This window comes from Gorilla gorilla, chromosome 16 (assembly GCF_029281585.2).
Source record: "Gorilla gorilla gorilla isolate KB3781 chromosome 16, NHGRI_mGorGor1-v2.1_pri, whole genome shotgun sequence".
NCBI lineage: Eukaryota > Metazoa > Chordata > Mammalia > Primates > Hominidae > Gorilla > Gorilla gorilla.
In genome coordinates, this window is record NC_073240.2 from 24,999,912 (window position 1) to 25,023,330 (window position 23,419).

The following is a 23,419-nucleotide window of genomic DNA, read 5'->3' on the forward strand; positions in this document are numbered from 1 at the left end:
ATCAGAATTTAATAGACTTTCTATCTATCTCATCTCTAAGAACACTATGATCAACTAGCCAATGCCATAGGTATGCATGAGTCAGGCTTTTATAACTGCCGCTTTGAATCTGCTGTCCTTCACGGTAACCATGCTTACCTTATGGTTTGTGATTGATTCCTGCCAGTTGGCCCCTAGTATCCTTGGACCTAATATTCTCATTGCATTAGTTTTCATGATTTAGTGGCTGTAGTTTCCACTGTAAGGTCTGGCTTACAGAGGACTGATCACAGAGCTTTTGAAGGATGCTGGGCTCCTCTCACAAATTTATGTCTCACATGATTGGTGACAGGTATGGTTTTTGGACCCTCCCCCTGCGGATGAGTAGGTGTTATAGGACCAATTTATTCTAACATTCCAATCTCTGTGTTAAACCAAGGGGGATCCAGCATTTGCAGCTTGCTCACAGAGGTCCATCTTTGATCCATGTTTTAGCCAACCAACCCACCAGTTAGAGCTCTTTTTAATTCCCTGAGCTGCAATGTTAAGTGCAGAATTTCTGCTTAATGAGCCTGTATTAATAAATTAATACAGATTCAACTTTTTATTTCTTGCCTCATTGGACCACACCCTTAATATCTATTCCCCTACACACTTGCCGGATTTCTGCTTGCATAAATTAGAAAACCACATTCTTGGAGATTGTTAGTCCCTACTGCAGTTAGATACTCTATTTTGATGGTTGTTTGCATGCATGCGTGTGTGTGTGTGTGTGTTGTGTGTGTGTGTGTGTTGTGTGTATGTGTGTGACAATATAGTCATGGGAAATCAGAATTCAATCCCAGAATGCAGCCTGCTTGGGCGCACTCTTCAAAAGTAAGTCTGAATATAATTAGGAGCCAATGGAACAAAGGAAAGTGATATTCTTTTGTAATGCTGTTTGGCTGCAGTGTTCTTTGCAGTCTGGAAAGTTTTGGACTCTCCATGGGTCTTTGAAACATCGTGCTGTGTTACAATTGGGTTCATTTTGCTGCTGAACAGGAAAGTGAGATGGAGCTCTGCATATGCAGGCTTTGATGCTGTTGTTCTCAACAGGGTCAGGCCTGGTGATTACGTGATGTCCTTCTTTGGTGTGTTTGACCCAGTGTTGTTTGGAGTCTGAGGAGGTTTGGCCTTAAAAAATCAAACTACCATGGAAACTGCTTTACCCAAAATTTTGTTTCCCAGCCTTCACAAGATTGCTTACTGGGGAGAGTTTAGTTATGTGAAAATATTCATAAACTGGTGAGTTCGTAATGCTACCTTACAGCTAGAATTCTGAGGTCAAAGGTATTGAATCTTCGTATGTCTGTATGTTTCTGGATATTATGTGTTGTTTTTATAAGGTACCAAATTAACTTATAAGTAAAAGATCACTCATAAGTTAAGTAAATAAGTCCAAGCATTTAAAAAGTTCATTCGACATCGGTAAATCTTTACTAAACAAGATGGCTTTAAGATTCTTGGTAAAATAAAAATGCTTTTGAAATTGTTGGCATACATTTTTGCCTGGATTTTATATTTGTCTCTGCTAGGTATTTTAAGGTGTCAAAGTTTGGCACAAAATTTATAAGATTGTAAACCCAGCCAAGAGGAAAATGATCTGTGTTTGCAAGATTTTTTTGAGAAATAAGTCTAATTTAATGAGGCTGGTTTAATAAAAGCCACTGAATCTTCTGAGTTATTAGCAATGATGTCCATTAGTTAATTTTAAGCCTCTTACTTAGGTAAAGATTTAATATGTGCAGGTCATAAGGATGGTGAAGAAGAAAATAACTACATTTTTCTGATATCTCAGGTCTCATAAATAATCTAGATAAACTGCTAAAAATAAAATATAGATGAGATAATTACTGTAGGTGACCTTTTTGTGTAATTTAAAGTATTGAAATTGTTTTGGATGCGAATCCAAACATATCTGGGTCATTTCAAATTAAGAAAATTATGATATGGGGAAACATTTTTTAAAAAAAAATTGTAAAATCGTCTAACCTACAAAATGCTAATATCTGATAGACAGTTCAGGATTTCTTGCTTCCTAAATATTGCAGTAAAATTTAAGATTACTAAGAATAAGAATTCTAGTTATTATACAATCCTGTATATAAAATATGCTAAAAAGATGTTTGTATTGAAAAAAATAATTTTGTCTAATTCAAAAGTTATTTAAATTATAGACTTGAGAGGATTATTTATGAACCAAGGTAAAAAGGAAGCTGTAAATAGGGGAGAGAGATGTAAAAAGATTAACATCGGCCCTTTTTGCTAGAACAAGGCTTCCTTAAAATATTGATTTGTTCTTGATAAAATTACAGGAAGTTTTTATTTTGATTCTGTACTCTGCTACTTTTTGAAAACTTCTCAAATTCCTATCTCAGAAGTGCAACTTTGCTGTGTCTTGCTGCGTTCAGCTTTTATTCTCCACTTAAAGAGGCCTCAGATAATAATAATTCTCTTTGTTTTTTTGAGACGGAGTCTCGCTCCGTCACCCAGGCTGGAGTGCAGTGGCGCGATCTCGGCTCACTGACAGCTCCGCCTCCTGGGTTCACGCCATTCTCCTGCCTCAGCCTCCCGAGTAGCTGGGACTATAGGCGCCCGCCACCACGCCTGGCTAATTTTTTGTGTTTTCAGTAGAGATGGGGTTTCTCCGTGTTAGCCAGGATGGTCTCTATCTCCTGACCTCGTGATCCACCCGCCTCGGCCTCCCAAAGTGTTGGGATCACTGGCGTGAGCCACTGGGCCCGGCCAATAATTCTCTCTTACAAAGGTTTCATAGGCTTCTGTAATGTTTTTCCTTTGGTTCTAGCTGCTGTTGTGGCCTGATGCTGAAATGTTTACCTTGAATGTTTATCTAGAAAAGCAATGTTTTCCTCTAGGATAACTTGATTCTGTACTCTTGGCTTTTCTTGATATGTCTAAGTTTTTTATCAGGTTTTGAGACAGCCAAGTGTAAAGGGGTCCCTGGAGAAATTCCAGCCAGGTGGTGCACTGGATGGACTGCGCACGGGGAGGACTCCACACTGGGGTGGAGCCACAGAAGTTTGTGCCCTTCACAGTGGGGGGGAGCCTGGCCCCTCCTCCTCTGGGTGGAACCTGAGATTCATCTGCAAGGCAGGAAGCAAACTAGCAAGACTCTGGCTTTGTGGAGGGTCCCTGTTTCCGCTTTTTTTCCAATAAATTCCATTTTTTTCTCACCCTTCAAAGTGTCTGCAAGCCTAATCTCTCATGGCTGTGTGACAAAAACCCGGCTCTTAGCTGAACAAAAGAAAAAGTCCTGCAACAGCTTTGTTGCCCAGAACATGGGGCTTGAGAAGGGGTGAGGGAAGTGGGTATTCAAAACTTCTCACTATTGCTTCTGAGCCTTTTGGTCCTGTGGCATTCCTCTTCTCTTTTTTAGTAATGGCACCTCTTTTTTCTTTTACAATACTGGAAGGGGTTCACATCCACCCCAACATCCACAGGTGTGCTCGTGAGATAGGCGGGGCAGCTCTATGCTCCCGCTTTCCTATCAGCTGGGGTGCATGGCCTTATCTGCCACATGTCTGCATGGTGTCCAAACATGGACCTGCAAGGCGGGAATCAGCCACAGTGGCTGTCTGGGCCCCAAGGTGCCCCACGCGGCTGGCTGGCATTCCCTGCCACATCCCCTGGCCAGGGAGGCCAGCTCTTTTTCACAGCAATTAAGCTTTTCTCCCTGATGGAGGAACCAGTTACATGAGAATAAGAGGTTCTTCCCCCAGGAATCCTTTTTTCTTTCTTTTTTATTTTTATTTTTATTTATTTATATATTTTTTTGAGACGGAGTCTTGCTGTGTTGCCCAGGCTGGAGTGCAGTGGCGCCATCTGGGCTCACTGCAAGCTCCGCCTCCCGGGTTCACACTATTCTCCTGCCTCAGCCTCCGGAGTAGCTGGGACTACAGGTGCCTGCCACCACACCTGGCTAATTTTTTTGTATTTTTAGTAGAGACGGGGTTTCACCATGTTAGCCAGGATGGTCTCGATCTCCTGACCTGGTGATCCGCCTGCCTTGGCCTCCCAAAGTGCTGTGATTACAGGCGTGAGCCACCGTGCCCCGCCTAGATTAATCTTTGATTCCTGATTGGCAACCTAGTCACCCATGATATAGAGTTGCAGCTGTGCTGCATGCAATTATTAACAATAAAAGTTACCAACACAATTTAGAAATAAATTCAACTCCTAGGGAGTTGGTTCACTGGATGCATAAAAATGTAAACAGATAAGGAAAAAGTGAAATATTCAATCTCTTGGTTATTGTTATCCGTAAGAGCTAAAGTAAAAGTAAGAGTGCTGAGTTGGACCCTGAAGCCAGACCAAATTCAGACATGGGTCTGTCTGAACTGAGATCACTAGTTTCAAGGCTACCCACAAAAAGGGGAAATCATGCCAGGAAACCAGAATGTACCTCTGAGACCTGTGGTTTCTAACAAGGTAGTCAATGTCAGGGAAGGGCAAAAACAAGAACTACTGAAACTGGAGGGTATAATGTTTTTTTTAAAATGTTCCATTTTATACATTGGTATCATCAGCTTCCTGAGGAAACTTTACTAAAATTGATTGTAATATTGGAGCAATGTCTTTGGTTTTAAACATTGCAGAATGGAAGAGCATGTTTTGGTTGATGCATGACCCGCACCTGACTACTGAATTGTTGCAGATGGAGATATATGTATATGTATGCATCTGTGTGTGTGCATGTGTCTATATATGTGTGTGTGTATATATATATAATGTGTATATATATGTTGCAGATGGAGATGTGTGTATATATACATTCATATATATATTCATTCCAGACACACAGGAGGTTATTTCTGAGAGAAAGCCAGCCTGGTGGACTAGATAAAAGTCACTGTAAGATCTGTTGATCCTGAGAAGAGGAATTGCACAACTCCACCTGTCAATGCCAAGTGGAGCACCCAGATGACGCAGCTGATAGACTTCCTATGCAAGCCATGGGGGATTAGCCTGATGACAGGAATATTAACCTTACTTTTTGACTTTTGGGTTTCGGCTATTAAGTTGTTTAAAAGGGTTTTAAGAATTAATGGGTGCCTACCCACCTTCATTCCTGTCTGGCCTAACATGTTTACTTGGATATAAGTCTTTTCACTCTAAGTCTCTTGGCCATAGGTAGTCTCATTGAGAGACAGGTTGGACTCAGGCCAATAGCCACAGCAACTTGGCAATAATATGGTACAAAATAAAAGCTTTACCATTGATGCTCTCTCTTGCATGTCTTGACCATGAGGGGTCAGACTAAAATAAAGTTCTAAGTGCCCCACTGACTGAATGAACCTACTTGTGCCAAAGGGACCACAGTTGTCAAGACACAACCTTACCTAGGAATAGGTCTTTTCTCTTGCTTTGCTGAAGATACAATAGCCCCCCTAAAGTGAGTTGCCTCTTCCCCTTCAAAACATTTTATGAGAGACTACTTCTCTGAACTCCCCGAGACTTGTGGATTTTTATCATATATAAAACAATTAAAAATATACTGACTAGTCTTCCTGAATTTGCTTCTGAAAGGCTCCAGTTTCCTAAAGATATGCCTCTTCACTTTTTAACACCAGGAACCAAGTCCTGCTGAAGACCTGAAAATCCCACCTGGGTGAAGGCCAGCTGCAGCCACAATGGCCCAGTCCTTTTGAGATGCTGCTGATCACCCCCTCATCTGTCAAGTTAGCCAGCATTAAACCATGGATTCATCACACTTGGTTAAAACCTGTCCCTCTGGGATCCCTACAGGAAAAACAATCACAGTCTTTTAAACCTCAGTGATTGGCTTTCTGTAAGGCAAACAGTCACAGGATTTGTGTATGTGATTTTTAGCAAGTTCAGCCCTGTAGCTACTGCAGATGAGAGTCTTTTTAAGAGCACAGATAAATTTTTCTAGTCATTTACGCTGCACTTGAGCTAGGAATTCTAATCCCTGATGTCACTCTTTCAGCACTTTGTCCGGTAACTTTAGAAACAACCAGCCAACCTCATTAATCATGTGTCACTTAACAATGGAGATACATTCTTTCAAATGTGTTCTTAGGTAATTTTGTTCTTGTGTGACATCATAGAGTGTACTCACACAAACCTAGATGGCATAGCCTACTACAAACCTAAGCTGCATAGTATAGCTTATTGCCCCTAGGCTACAACCTGCAAAGCATGTTACTATATTGAATACTGTAGGCAATTGTAACACAATGTTAAGTATTTGTGTATCTAAAAATATCTAAATATAGAAAAAGGAGTGCATTGCACTATGACCTTATGACAGTGTATCACTAGGCAACAGAAGTTTTTTAGCTCCATTGTAATCTTATGGGGCTACTCCTGTATATGTGGTCTGCTGTTGATCAAAACCTCATTATGTGGCACATTGCTGCATATTTGTTGTTTCTCCAAAAGTGTTCAGAATTATATGTGCATTGATACAGCTTCTTGCTTCTTCTAAGTGTTTGATTAGTAGTATCCAATGAAGATATTTGTATATCTCTATTGCCAGATCATGCCATAGACTATCTGTGTTTTCTTTACTACTATAAATAGAGTGATTGGTGTCTTTAAATCTAATCAGATTAGAGGGTCAATTCCAGAAACCCCAAAATCAATTTAGAAAACTCATTCTTAAAATTCTGTTCCTCCAGAACCACTCTTGTTACAAAAATCAGTGTTCTCCACAGAAACAGAGCCAATAGGAGATAGATTGGATGGATGGATAGATAGATAGATAGATAGATAGATAGATAGATAGATAGATAGATAGATAGATTAGACAGATAGATAGATATACAAGACTGCAGTCCTGTGTACTGGGAGACCTGATGGTATAAATTCCAACCTGCGTCTGAAGGCAGAACAAGACCCATGTCCCAGCTTAAAGACCTGCTGGGAGAGAGTGAATTTGCTCTTGATCATCTTCTTGTTTCTGTTCAGGACTTCTTGGATTGTATCAGGCCCACCCACATTGGAAAGCACAATCTTCTTAGTCACCAGTTCAAATGTTTAGCTCATCCACAAACATGCTCACAGACACACCCAGAATAATGTTTAACCAAAAATCACAACTCATGATTCAGTCTAGCTGACACATGAAATTAATTCTCACATGGATTTAAACCATTTTATTGAATATTTGGTCCCATGCTGGAATAATTTTGCATTAACCTGATCATTACTGACACTGAGTGCATTTTCATATGTTTATTGACATTTCAATATGTACTTTTGTGATGTGTCTACTGGAAAGTCTACATTTTTCTTATTGATTTTAGGAATTTTACAAATATTATGCACATTTGTGGATATATGTATTATAATTATTCTGTGTCACAATGTGTCTTGATTTTTTACTTTCTTTTGATGAAGAGTAGTTATTAATTTTAATAAAATCTAATTTAGCAATATTTTGTCTTGGTAATGTTTTTGCTACTTTTAAATAAATGTTTGACAAATCCCAATGTCATGAAGATACTCCTCAATGTTTTCTGTGGAGAGAGAAGTTAAAACATATATTGCTGTAATGTATATTACAATAACTGCACAAAGAAGAGAGAAAATGGAGTGACATTGTGGCAAAGTTGCTGTGTTTCATCAGGCAGACATCATTATAAACCTAAAGAAGTTTGGGATAAGTATAGATGTAGGTATATTCCTAGAACAAATTCTAGGAAAATATGTGGAAAAATAGAATTAGAAATCAACAATTGAACTAAAATAATACGCTACAAATATCTGTTAGTAAAGAGGGAGAAAAGAACAAAAATAAATGAAAATTACAGAAAGCAGCAATATGGTAGATATAAATCCAATATCAATAATTGTATTATATCAAAAATCATAAATGTTCAGACTAGATTTTTTAAAAAGCAAAGCTGAAGAATATGCTGTCTGCACAAGACATCCTTCAGATTAAATGGTGCAAATAGATAGAAAGTAAAACGATAGAGAATGTGGACCATGCAAACAGTAATGATGGGAGAGGCGAAGCACCTATATGAATATCAGACAAAATACAGTTTAAGACAGTAAATACTACTACAGACAAAGACATTTCTTTTTAATTTCACCTGTTTGTTTTTTTATTTTTTATTTATTTTTATTTATTTTTTTATTATACTTTAAGTTTTAGGGTACATGTGAACAATGTGCAGGTTGGTTACATATGTATACATGTGCCATGTTGGTGTGCTGCACCCATTAACTCATCATTTACATTCGGTATATCTCCTAATGCTATCCCTCCCCCCTCCCCCCACCCCACGACAGTCCCCGGTGTGTGATGTTTCCCTTCCTGTGTCCATGTGTTCTCATTGTTCAATTCCCACCTATGAGTGAGAACATGTGGTGTTTGGTTTTTTGTCCTTGCGATAGTTTGCTGAGAATGATGGCTTCCAGCTTCATCCATGTCCCTACAAAGGACATGAACTCATCAGATATTTCGTAATGATAAATGGTCACACATAGATATAACAATGACAACATCATACATGCTTGAACAAGAGAGTCCCAAAATACATGAAGCACAACTGACAGAATTGAAAGAAGCAATAAAGAGTTTAACAATCACAGTTAGATATTTTAATATATATCCTCTAGGAGTTGATTGAAGAATAGAAATAAAATCAGTAAGGATATAGAATATGTGAACAACACAATAACCCAACTCAATTTGACATTTATAGCACACAACATCCCCAAACAGCAGAAATACCCATTCTTCCTAAGATAACATGACACATTCTCTGGATAAATCATATCCTAGGTCATAAAACAAGTCTCACTATATTTGAAAGGAGCAATTGTACAAAGTATGTTCTCTGATCACAATATAATTATATTAAAAATAACTTTAAATTTATTTTGGAAATCATTATTTAATAGTTTAATTACATAGATTTTAATTAATCAAAAATCGCAAGTAAATTAGAAGATATTTTCACTGTAATAAAGATAAAAACAAAATATTACAAACTGTATGAGACACACCTAAGTAGTTCTCAGAGGGAAATTTGTAGCTTTAAATGCTTATATGAGAACAAGTAAAACATCTAAAAATCAATAATATAACATGCCACATTGTGAAGCCCCAGAATGAGCAGAAAATTAACTTGAAGTAAGTAAAATAAAGGAAAAAATAAATATCAGAACAGAAATTGTCAAAATAGAAAACAGAAAAACAGTTAAAAATATCAAAAAAAATCAGTGAAACCAAAAGTTTGTTCTTATCAATGGTTTTTTTTGGGGGTAGGCAGGATTAAAATACACATAGCTGTAATGTATACGTCAATATACATGTAGCCAAAAAAATGAAAAAATATTCAACATCATTAATCATAATGGAAATGCAAATTAAAACCACAATGGGACACCATCTTACACCAGGCAGAATGGCTATTATTAAGGCATAAAAAAAAAACAACAGATTGTGAGGATGCCGAGAAAAGAGAATGCTTATCCACTGTTGATGGAAATGTAAATGAATGCAACCTTCATAAAAGTATAGAGACATCTTAAAGAACTAAAAACAAGACTGCCATTTAATCCAGCAATCCCACTACTGGCTATCTACCCAAAGGGAAAGATATCATTATATCAAAAAGATACCTGCATTTGTATGTTTATCACAGCACTATTCACAATAGCAAAGTCATGGAACCAACCTAAGTGTTCATCAATGAAGGGTTGGAGATATATATATATATATATTTTAAATATAAACACACACACACAGAGCATGGAATAATATTCAGCCATACAAAATAAAATCATTCATTTGAAGCAACATGAATGGAAAGGGAGGCCATGATCCTAAGTGAAATGACTTAGAAGCAGAAAGCCCAATACTGCATGTTTTCACTTATTAGCTGGAACTAAACAATGAGTACACATGGACCTACAGAGTGAAATAATAGACATGGGAGACTACAAAAGGTGGAAGCATGGAAGAGGGGTGAGGGCTGAAAAATAACCTATTGGGTATGATGTTCACTATTCACATAATGGATGCACTAAAAGCCCAGACTTCACCACTACTCAATATATGCAAGTAAGAAATTTGCACTTGTACTCTCTAAATATGTAAAAATAAAAATAATTTGAAATTTAAAAACTTTTTTTCATAATAAAGTAAAAATCAAATACTTAAGAGGACATTTTTCAAAAAAAAGAAGTGTGGGACTTGTGTGTTGAAAGCAACGAAACTTGCACAGCAAAAATAAGATCTAAATAAACGGAGATAAATGCATGAATGTGAATTGCATGACTCGATATTATTAAAATGGCAATTCCCCAATTGATCTGTAGAGGTAATGCAATCACTATCAAAATTTAAGTACTTTTTGTGTAGAAACTGATGATCTAATTTTACAGTTTATATGGAAATTTAAAGAACCTAGAATAGCTAAAACTATTTTAAAAATAGTTCTACTACCTGATTTCAAAACTTACTACAAAGCAATAGCAATCTAGACAAAGTGGTCCTGGCATAAAGATAGACATATAGTGAATGCAATAAAATTGAGTGTTAGGAAAAGCATGGATCATTAACTTAAATATAAGACCTAAAATTATAAAACTTCTAAATAAAAACTTAGTAGAAAATCTTTGTGACTTGGATTAGGCAAAAACTCTTAGTTATGATTTACAATCCTTAAAATTAAAAACAGAGAGAGAGAATTGAGCATCAAAATGTAGCATTTTATTCTTCAACAAACCATTAATAATAAAAAAAATCATGCACGGAATGTGAGAAAATACTTGTAAATAATATATCTGTCAAAGTAATTGTATCCAGAATTTATAAAGTACACAATATATTATAGCAAAGTAAGAAATTGGCTGGCAGATATAATCCTAGCCACTGGGAGGTTGAGATGGGAGGATCGCTTGAGCGCAGGAGTTTGAGGCTGCAGTGAGCTATGAGGGTGCTACTGCGCTCCAGTCTCAGTGACAGAACGAAACCCTGTCTCTTTAAAAACAAAAAATTTTGAAAAAAATGGACAAACTAAATATATGTCATCAAAAATAACAAATATATTGATTATTAGCACAGAAAAAGTTGCCAATCATTATTGGCTGATTTACACTGTAAATCAGTGTACACACACTCTAGAGTAAATATAGTCCAAAGCACTGTCAGTACTGTCTTGGCGTGGCTGTGTGAAACTGAAATCTTTATACATTACTGGTAAGGATGTAAAACGGTACCCCTGCTATGGAAAGTAATTTGGAAGTTTCTCAAAAAGTTAAGCACATGCTTTTTATACAACCCAGCAATTTCATATCAAAAAAAGTGAATATATGTGTCCTCAGAAAGACTCAAGCATGAGTGTTCATAAGCATTGTTCATAGTAGCCAGACACAATTCAAAGGTTTTTCCACTGATTAATAAACTTTGCAGCATGTTTATACAATATAATATACTACTTAGATGTAAAAAAATTGTGCTAACTGAAAAAAAAAACAGACAGACATCTCATTGTAAGATTCAATTTATATTAAATTTTAGAAGGGCAAATCTGTAGAATAAAAACCTATACATTCCCGAGTCTGAGCATGAGAGTGGGGATTGACTATAAACAGCCACGGAGAAATGTTTTGGGGTGATGCAAATGTTCTAGAACTGATTTATGGTAATGGTTGAAAAACTGTACGAATTTACTAAAATCCATAGTAATGTACATTTGAACTGTGTGGATTTGGTGGTATACAAATCATACATCAATACTTTTGTTTTTTTTAAGTGCATGCAACAAGGGAGTGACATCAGCAAGATGGCAGATTAGGAGACACAGCCTTTGCTCCCCACAAAATAAACAAACAACAATTAGCTAACCATGAGCAACATTGCTCTGGGAGAGCTCAAGAGTCCAGTTAAAAAGCTTTACCAACACAGTGGAGAAAAAAAATTGAGAAAACTGCACAGAAAAATGTTGGAAGTGGAGTTTCATTTTGCCTGCATCAGCCGATGCCCCTGGCCTGCATAGCTCAGCACTGAGAGCAATTTCCTTGGCCCATGAGTTCCCCTCACAGCAGAGAAGGAGAGCAGGGTGAGTGACCAGCTTCCCAGCTTTTGGGGGTACCACTTGAAGGGCTTCCCCTGCCAAGATTGCTGGGGAAGACAGGCATAGCCAAGATGTCTGCAGATGGCTAGGGACAAAGAGAAAAGTGAGGCTATCAGCATCAGCCACACGGTGAAGCCACCATGGCCCCCAGCCTGCTCTACAGAGGACCGCAGCAGTCTTTACCACTCCTCAGTGGTAAAGAGGTCCTCCCTCAACAGCCACAGCAAAGGCTTCATCTCTCACCATTGAGGACCCTGCAGTAAGCGCTTTAAGAGACTCCCGTGGGCTTTTCCATGGAAGACTCCAGCAGTTTTCACCTTTGAGAAAACCAACAGCCTAATCTTGTTAAAATGAGAAAATCAAATTCTGCCTTTGCATTAGTGTTTTATTGAAGCTAAAGCTAATTTTAATAAAACCTTATAAACAAGTCCATCCAATATCAGTCAATTGTGACCACACAAGAAAAGGTTTTCATAAACCTTTTATAAAGTCTTATACTTTTTTTTTTTTTTTTTTTTTTTTGAGGCGGAGTCTCTCTCTGTCGCCCAGGCTGGAGTGCAGTGGCGCGATCTCGGCTCACTGCAAGCTCCGCCTCCCGGGTTCACGCCATTCTCCTGCCTCAGCCTCCCGAGTAGCTGGGACTGCAGGCGCCCGCCCCCACGCCCGGCTAATTTTTTGTATTTTTAGTAGAGACGGGGTTTCACTGTGTTAGCCAGGTCTCCATCTCCTGACCTCGTGATCCGCCCACCGCAGCCTCCCAAAGTGCTGGGATTACAGGCGCGAGCCACCGCGCCCGGCCTAAACTCTTATATTTTTTTATTAATGAGCAGATCCATGCTCCAAGAAAACCCTGTTACTCGGACACAGTGGTCCAGGCTCTGGCCGTGCATCGGTCTGCTTTTCATATTTAGGCTTAATTTTTAGAAAAACTAAATGACCTCTTTTTAATTTCAGCCAACATGATCATACACAAAATTATTTTCACAAGATCACTCTTTCACAAACTTTCTACAACTTGCTTAAACCTTCAGTTATGTGTATCATGTCTTACCATTTTATCCTACGACACAGGTTTACTTTATTTTCCCCCTTATCATTATGACCACACAGAATTGTCTCTCATGTAAATGAAAAACTACTCTCTCTCTCTCAAACTCTCTTACATTTTACTTTTCCTTTAACAAAAACCACATTCTCTTGCCTTCTTACAACCTTTTTTAAATTAAAAGTGCATTCTATTTTCTTTAGAGCCTTTGGATGTAAAATTGCTTTTCTTATGTCTAGTAGTCTTAATTACATAAATTACTTACAATGTAAACTCTTAGTAACCCTTATGTTCAGTGACAAGCCCAGGAAGCAAGCAGTTTTAATTATGTGTCAGTAGCCCAGGACAAAGTACCAGACTTGGGGATAGGTCTCATCATGGCCTAAAGGCTCAAATCGAAAGGCGTAAGTTTATAGAAAATTTAAGCAAGTATCAAAAGCACTACAGAAGCAACCATTCTATGATCTTAAAACATCTAACAGAGATAGTATCTGACCAATACATCTGGGCAAAAATGTCCAAATTCAATTCTGAAGATGCTTTTATTTTAAGAACAATTTTGAAACTATCTTTATTTACTGAATATCATTATTAAAATCACATTAACCTGAAAAGCATTTAAATTTATGTATTTAATTTATGAAAACTCTTTTATTTATAAGCCAATTTGCTATTGTAGACAACATGCAAAGACATACACACATGCATACATAAAGATCAAAACAGACATAAACAAAGCCCCTAGACTCTTGATTTTAAAACTCTAGCTATTAGACTGGCAAAGCTCACCAGTCCAAAAATGGCAGCTGGATTCCAGTTACATCTCTGTAAATGGAACAAGTAAAAATCCACCTGTTCCACATGGCTCAAGCCCTCACCAGATCCCAGAGGAAACAAACTGGCAATGCATATCTCAAAGCAGAGAGAGAGAGAGAATTTATTCTCCTTTAAGAAAGAGTTTAAGGCCGAGGCAGCCAGATCACCTGAGGTCAGGAGTTTGAGACCAGCCTGGCCAACATGGTGAAACCCTGTCTCTACTAAAAATACAGAAATTAGCTAGGGGTGGTTGCATGTGCCTGTAGTCCCAGCTACTCGGAAGGCTGAGGCAGGAGAATCACTTGAACCTGGGAGGCGGATGTTGCAGTGAGCCAAGATCACGCCACTGCACTCCAGTCTGGGCGACAGAGCAAGACTCCATCTCAAAAAAAGAAAAAAAAAAAAAAGAGTGTAGGCTTTGTTAAAGGAAGACTGAAAATGGACACCAAAGCAACACAAAATCACAGGAACTTACCATAAGATTTTATAAGGCAAGTTTTCTCATAATACGGAGTCATTTCTGGTACTGCAAAAGCCGAAGAGAAAAAGTGGAGTAATTTTAGATCTGGGAGGACTCTGTCCTCTTGAGATTCCCTGAGGAAAAACAGAAGTTCCTCCCCAAAAGAGGAATCCTCCACATCTTTTTCTGTTTTCCTTAAGGAATTTCAGTCTGTTAGAAAAAGAATTTTCTTGTCCCCTCATGTGGCACCGATGGTGGCAAGATGCAACAGGGGCTGACAGAAGGAAAAGGAGAAACAGGCAGAGGGAGCACATATGTGACTGCCATGGGTGCAAGGAGAGATAAATTTAGCCAATGGAGAAATTCTTACAAAGACAGAACAGAAGACTTAAAACAAAGACTCTTACGCATACACACATGTGCACACATGTGTATGTGCACACACACACAACGTACATATAACCTAAATAGCAGTTTCAATTAAGTTGACTTTTGACTATCCAGCTCTTTAAAAATCCTTTCAAACTTCTTATTAGAGAATTTTAACAGGACAAACAGCTGATATTTAAGACTTTGTATCCTTTTTATTTTTATCTTATTTATTTATTTATTTATTTATTTTTTTGAGAGGGAGTCTTGCTGTCGTCCAGGCTGGAGTGCAGTGGGGAGATCTCAGCTCACTGCAAGCTCCGCCTCCCTGGTTCACGCCATTTTCCTGCCTCAGCCTCCCGAGTAGCTGGGATTACAGGCGCCCGCCACCACGCCCGGCTAATTTTTTTTTTTTTTTTTTTGGTATTTTTAGTAGAGACCGGGTTTCACCGTGTTAGCCAGGATGGTCTGGATCTCCTGACCTCGTGATCCGCCAGCCTCTGCCTCCCAAAGTGCTGGGATTACAGGCGTCAGCCACCGCACCCGGCCATATCCTTTTTATTTCTTAAAGGCACCGTTTAAGTTAAGCTTCACCAAGATTATGATTTAACCAAGGACATATGAGGTGTCTCCAGAGAGGCGGAAAGCAGTATTCACAAGATCCAAACCCACCCTGTCTTTTGACAGTTCAAAGAAATGAAAACTTTGCTAGCTACAAATGGAGTATAATCCACATTCTTATTTCCCAAATTCTCTAGAGTCTCAGGTTCTTAGTTGACTATCTGCACACAAGGCTCAAAAGCCTCATATACCCCCACAGATGGAAATCGAAAGCTGTCCATGAAAGAAAAATGCATCAACAAACGGCAAAAATCTCACAAATAGCAAACCAAAAGGACTTGTTCCTTGGCTGGGAATCAAACTCAGGCTGTCACAGTGAAAGGGCAGAACTTTAGCTGGTGGATTATAGGATGGGACTGTCTTCACTATTGTTCACAGAGATGATTTGAAGTGGGCAGTTCTAGGCTTGCAAATAATTTTAACTTTGTTTTAGGTCAGATTTTTGCTCTTTGATTTAGTCAAGAGAATTCCTAAGGCTAACCGTCGCACTATTATGTGTCGTTTTTAAAATTTGATTTTCCCATCAATTGTTTAAGAGATCTCTAAAATCTTTTTAAATTTAGGAATCTAAAGGATCCCTTTTTCAGGTTTTCCTCTGGAGTCTAAATAATATTGTGGCCAAGTAGTGCCGCAATAAAAAAATCTTATTCCTTTTTATGGGACCAAAGCTAAAATGTCTCGCACCCTACAAATAAATATCTTCTTTTCTCCTAATGAAAACCTTGGTGTTGATGTTTGGACGTAATACCTTGGGCAAGTGGACCTCAGTTTGGTTTGATAACAGTTGGTGACTGCAAGATACAAAAGTCCTGAGTGGGTGTCTCATTTATGGCACACTGACCCCTGGCTGCAGCATTGTATTAATGCACCCTAATGGACTACAAGGAGGAATAGAGCTCACGCTTGCTTTTTTAGATGACGAAGCCTTAGGTGACAAACCCTTAAGGACTCAGCTGGGCTTTGGACAGAATTTCAAGAGAGCAAATCAAAATCAAAATGCAATTTCTCAAGGTCTTGATCCCTCCAGTTCTCTGTAGGGTATTCCCCACTAAATATGCTCTCATTCAGCAGAGCCTTGTGCCTTTCCAAAGCACATCCGGGTGACAGCAGATGTCCTGCTGAAGCAGAACCCAGCATCTAAAGGAAAAATTGCTTGGGGCCGTTGTTCACAAACTCCACTTACCAAAAACAGTGCCTCATTTCTGACACTGCAAAAAGTAAAGCACCAACAGATGCTGGCGAATATGTGGAGAAAAGGGAAGCTTCAAACACTGTTGGTGGGAATGTAAATTAGTACAACCACTATGGAGAACAGTTTGGAGGTTCCTCAAAAAACTGTAAATAGAGCTACCATAAGATCCAGCAATCCCACTACTGGGAATATACCCAAACGCATGGAAATCCATATATCCAAGAGGTATCTGTACTCCCATGTTTGTTGCAGCACTGTTCACAATAGCCAAAGTTTGGAAGCAACCTAGTCTGTCAACAGATGAATGAATGGATGAAGAAAATAAGGTACGTATATACAATGGAATACTATTCAGCCATAAAAAAGAACTAGATCCTGTCATTTGCAGCAACATGGATGGAACTGCAGGTCATCATATTAAGTGAAATAAGGCAGGCACAGAAAGACAAAAATTTGCATGTTCTCACTCATTTGTGGGATCTAAAAATCAAAACAATTGAATTCATGGAGATAGAGAGTAGAAAGATGGTTACCAGAGGCTGGGAAGGGAAGTGGGGGTAGGGTGGGAGGGAGGTGGGGACGATTAATGGGTACAAAAAATAGAAAGAATAAGACCTAGTATTTGATAGCACAACAGGGTGACTATAGTCAATAATAATTTAATTGTACATTTTAAAATAACTAAAAGCATAATTGGATTGTTTGTAACACAAAGAATAAACACTTGAGGGGAAGGACACCCCATTTTACATGATGTGGTTAATACATATTGCCTGTATCAAAACATGTCATGTACTTCATAAATATACACACCTACTATGTACCCACAAAAATTAAAATTAAAAATTGAAGGCCAGGCGCAGTGGCTCATGCCTGTAATCCCAGCAATTTGGGAGGCCAAGGCAGGCAGATCACGAGGTCAGGAGATCAAGACCATCCTGGCTAACACGGTGAAACCCTGTCTATACTAAAAATAAAAAAAAAAAAAATTAGCCAGGCGTGGTGGCGGTTGCCTGTAGTCCCAGCTACTTGGGAGGCTGAGGCAGGAGAATGACGTGGACCCAGGAGGCAGAGCTTGCAGTGAGCCAAGATCATGCCACTGCACTCCAGCCTGGGTGACAGAGCAAGACTCCATCTCAAAAAAAAAAAAAAAAAATTTTAAAAAGAAAGCACCATAGGCCTTTCTTTCATAATGGTGGTCAGTTGCCAGATGCAAGAATCCATCCCTGAATACAATCATTCAGGCAGCTTCTGGACAGGGTTTGAGCATGACTGCAGCCAGCAGCCAATGTGCCACAAGTGAGATGCCCACTCGGGATTGTTGTTCCTTTGCAGTTACAATTGTTACCAAACCAAACTGAGATCCACTGCCCACGACAGTAAGGCTAAATGTCCACACTGAGGTTTGCAGCAGGAAAAGAGGAGGATGTTTATTTACAAGGAACCAAGCAAGAAGACTCAGGTAGGTCTTGCTTAAGTTCTGAACTCTCTATTTGCTTGCAAGTGAAGGATTTTAAAGGTAGGGGTAAATTTCAGGAAAGCAGAAGTAAAAGGTGAAAATCATAAATCAATATATGGATGCTACATATTGGTTTGGCCTAAAAGGGTGAGATATCTTGAAGTGGGGGATTACAGGTCGTAGGTAGATTCAAAGATGTTCTGATTTGCAATTGGTTAAGAAAGAGATACTTTGTTTAAAAATTTGGAGTCAGCAGAACAGAACGTTAGCTCTAGCTCCTGGGTATGACTTCCTTCAGGCCTCTCAGGAAGAAATTTAGAAAAAAGAATGGCAGTCACAGTTTAGTCCTCAATTCTCCCTTGATTGAGGTCTATGTGCCAGTGGAGCAATTTGGTGGAAATCTGGGTTTCTGAAAAACAATAACAAATGTTAAGATGTTACCTTAGTTTCCATAGGGGATTCCAACTTCTTTGGATATTGTTTTAAGCTATAATTACCTTCTTGCTTATCAAGTCGCTTATATACGTCTCAGGGCTACCATGAAAGAACTGAAGATTTTCCTTTATTTTCATGCTTGAGGCAACCCACAGGCCCCTAAGAGGAGTCCAAGCTCCGTCTTATATACCAGGATCATTGTCTAGCAAAAAGTGAGCTCAGAAAACATGTTAGAATTCCTAATATCAAAGGAAGAAACAATAAATATCCCATTGCATATTTGTTAGTGCCTTAGGAGGGGCAGCCCATGGGCATTGTTGGGGAAGCTAAGTGTCCAAGGAAAAGTAATCTCCAGTGCAGGAGGTGAAGTCATCTCCAATGGTGAAGTATTGGTCTGGGGCAATGTTCTCTGAAGCTAAGTCATCTCCAGCAGTGAATTCCTGGACTAGGCAGACCACTGTCATCTGGGATGTGAGACTGGGGTATCCTTCCCAAGTTGGATAGCCACTAGGGTTGATGTGAATCATGTTTTTGTTCCTCTATTGTATTATAACAAGGCTGAGCCACTTGAGGAATTTGAAGGCAATGTTGTGCCTGGGAATTTGACTTGCAAATATTCTTAAGGTCAAGGGGCTTTGTGGGTGCACGGCTAGCTAAGGTAATGTCTGCGTCTAACATGCTGCTGTAACTGTACCAAAGTGCTGGAACTTGACTGGCACAATTAACACTATAATTAATAGCGTCTAAATCTGAATCTCCCAATAGTCCAAGGTTTTTCTCAGATGGGTGATAAGAAACATTTTACTACAAATAGGTTTTAAATCACACAGCTTGATTTGAGTGTATGTTGTTAATAAGGTGTCAGGTTTTTTTGCCAATTAAAATCTTGAGGCTGAGGTTGCATATCCATCATAAGATTGTAGGCGGGTCCTCCAGTTTAGCCACGTAGTATGAACCCTTTTCCCCAGTTGCTGGTTTGTTGGTGATAGGCAAGTGGATGAGGTTTGGGGCTGTATTAGCAATACTTGATGGCTTGTGGACCACAGCATTTGCTATGTCTGTTTGAAACAATGACTTAATTGGAGGGTTTGGAGTCCCAGATTGCAAACCAGTGAAAGCACCCAAATCAATAGTAATAAAACCAATTGTCAACAAAATAGTGTGCAGCAACACTTGACACTTTTGTTATCTAATGATGATTATTTTTCTAGCATATATTATTACCAGGGCAGGAATATGCAAACCTACCCTCAGAGGCTGAGGGAGCCGAGGCCAAAGAAAGAGGTTGACAAATCCAGTTTCTTAGAAAGAAACATTTAATATGAACAGAAGCTATGTTTCAGGTGGCCACGAGAGGGCGAATCTTCTCACTCGCCCTCTAGAAAGTATTCTTTATATAGCAAGCCTTCTTTGGGTAAAACATATGCAGCTGGTTATGTCTGAGACCCTTTAGTGAAACTGGTGATTACTGGGGAGGTTAGATAAGCATCTTTATGAAGGGTTAGCTATACTGCAGGCATTGTTTCTTTATGAGGGATTAGTTATGCTGCAGGCATTGTTTCTGTATGAGGAGTTAGCTACGCTGCAGGCATTGTTTCTTTATGAGGAGTTAGCTACGCTGCAGACATTGTTTCTTTATGAAAAATTAGCTATGCTGCAGGCATTGTTTCTATATGAGGAATTAGCTATGCTGCAGGCATTGTTTCTATATGAGGAATTAGCTATGCTGCAGGCATTGTTTCTATATGAGGAATTAGCTATGCTGCAGGCATTGTTTCTATATGAGGAATTAGCTATGCTGCAGGCATTGTTTCTATATGAGGAATTAGCTATGCTGCGGGCATTGTTTCTATATGAGGAATTAGCTATACTGCAGGCATTGTTTCTATATGAAGAGTTAGCTATGCTGCAGGCATTGTTCCTATATAAGGAATTAGCTATGCTGCAGGCATTGTTTCTTTATGAGGGGTTAGCTATGCTGCAGGCACTGTTTCTATATGAGGGGTTAGCTATGCTGCAGGCATTGTTTCTATATAAGGAGTTAGCTATGCTGCAGGCATTGTTTCTTTATGAGGAATTAGCTATGCTGCAGGCATTGTTTCTATATGAGGAGTTATCTATGTTGCAGGCATTGTTTCCATATGAGGAATAAGCTATGCTGCAGGCATTGTTTCTTTATGAGGGGTTAGCTATGCTGCAGGCATTGTTTCTATATGAGGAATAAGCTATGCTGCAGGCATTGTTTCTTTATGAGGGGTTAGCTATGCTGCAGGCATTGTTTCTATATGAGGGGTTAGCTATGCTGCAGGCATTGTTTCTATGTAAGGAATTAGTTATGCTGCAGGCATTGTTCCTTTATGAAGGGTTAGCAATGCTGCAGGCATTGTTTCTTTATGAGGGGTTAGCTATGCTGCAGGCATTGTTTCTTTATGAGGGGTTAGCTATGCTGCAGGCATTGTTTCTATATGAGGGGTTAGCTATGCTGCAGGCATTGTTTCTTTATGAGGGGTTAGCTATGCTGCAGGCATTGTTTCTATATGAGGGGTTAGCTATGCTGCAGGCATTGTTTCTTTATGAGGGGTTAGCTATACTGCACTCATTGTTTCTATATGAGGAATTAGCTATGCTGCAGGCATTTTTTTTATTATACTTTAAGTTTTAGGGTACATGTGCACAACGTGCAGGTTTGTTACATATGTATAACATGTGCCATGTTGGTATTCAGAATAGCAAAGACTTGGAACCAACCCAAATGTCCAACAACGATAGACTGGGTTAAGAAAATGTGGCACATATACACCATGGAATACTATGCAGCCATTAAAAATGATGAGCTCATGTCCTTTGTAGGCACATGGATGAAGCTGGAAACCATCATTCTCAGCAAACTATCGCAAGGACAAAAAACCAAACACCGCATATTCTCACACATAGGTGGGAATTGAACAATAAGGCATTGTTTCTTTATGAGGAATTAGCTATGCTGTAGGCATTGTTTCTTTTTTAGGGGTTAGCTATGCTGCAGGCATTGTTTCTTTATGAGGGGTTAGCTATGCTGCAGGCATTGTTTCTATATGAGGAATTAGCTATGCTGCAGGCATTGTTTCTATATGAGGAATTAGCTATGCTGCAGGCATTGTTTCTTTATGAGGGGTTAGCTATGCTGCAGGCATTGTTTCTATATGAGGAATTAGCTATGCTGCAGGCATTGTTTCTATATGAGGAATTAGCTATGCTGCAGGCATTGTTTCTTTATGAGGGGTTAGCTATGCTACAGGCATTGTTTCTTGACCTTGCTGCTGGAATGCCTTGGTATGCTGTAGTGAAACATCAGTCCTTATGGCAGTTTTGCTTCAAGATGGCATTACTCTTGCCATGCAACAGGCTGTTTTCCTACAATAATTTTGGAATATAGTGTTTATTCTTTTACTATCTGAATGTCAGTTTAAGTTACTAAGTGGAGTTTTCTATCTTTCATTCTACCATTTTTGGGGCTGGCTTTTGGGCAGTAATTTTAATTTCTGAGTGTAATCAGAGGATGAGCTCAGATAAATTTTCCATCCCTTATAAAATGAATATTGAGGAAGATTTTGAGGAGTAAGTTTAGGTTCAAGTGAGTTCCATGTCAGATGAACAGGTGCCTGACTTGTGAAACAATCTGATTAGCAAAAGTACCTAAGAAAGTGGTATCCTCAATCTGGGATCCGTTTGAATCTCCCTTTAAATATAGACAATCGTGATGGGAAGATTTTTTAAAGTTGCTATAAGTCAGTTCTGCATCTTTAACTTAAGAGAGATTAAGGTCTGGGGCAAGATAGAGGCCATTTAGGAATTCATGTATTATTTTTTAACTTAAGTAGGAGTCATTGAAGAGCCCACAAGACTTCTCAATTAATCCAGCTTCCTGGGGCCTAATGGGAAAATATAATTTCATTGAATGTTGTTTCTAAGAGCCCACCATTGTATCTGAGAGTAAAATGTGTACCTTGGAGCTACAGACTAAGTGTTTGTGTCCTTCCAAAATTCGTGTGTTGAAATCCTAACCCCAAATGGGATGGTATTGGGAGGCGGGATCTTTAACAGATGATGAGAGCAGAGCCATCACAAATGGAATTAATGTGCTTATAAAAGAGTCCCCAGAGAGCAAGCCTGACCCTTCTGCCATATGAGGACTCAATAATATAGTACCACCCATGGATGGGAAAATTAACCCTCACTGGACACAAACTTGCTGGCACCTTGATTTTGGACTTCCCAGCCTTCAGAAGGTGAAAAATACATTTCTTTTGTTCATAAACTATTCAGGCTATTGTATTTTGTTAGAAAATCCCCCAAAGACTAAGACAGAATATTGGTTCCAAGAAGTTAGGGTGTTGCTGTAATAAATAATGGAAATGTGGTAGCAGCTTTGAAACTGGGTAATGACTAGGAGCTGGAATAGTTTTGAGGTACATGCTAGCAAGCACCTATGTTTCCACGAGTGGCCTTAAATGATTAATTCCAGTGAGGGCTCAGAAGGAGAGGAGGAGAGCTGCAGAGAAAGGGTAAATCTTCTTTGAGAATGCCAAGATGGCCGTAAACCCAATGTTCATAGAAATATGCGTGATAAAAGCCATTTTGAGGAGGTTTCAGACAGAAATGAGAAACATGTAATTGGAAATTGGGGGAAAGACAATTCTCATTATAAAGTGACAAAAAAATTGGATGAACTGTGTTCATATTCTAGTGTTTGATGGAAGGTAGAACTTTTGAGAAAATGAATGGATATTTTACTCAGGAAATTTCTAAGCCAAGTGTTGAAGGTGGAGCTTGGCTTTTCTTGAAGTCTTATAGTAAAATTCAAGAAGAGAGAAATAGCCTAAAATGTTATTGTTAATCAAAAGGGAAGCAGATCTTAAAAATTTTTTGATTCTCAGCCTATCCA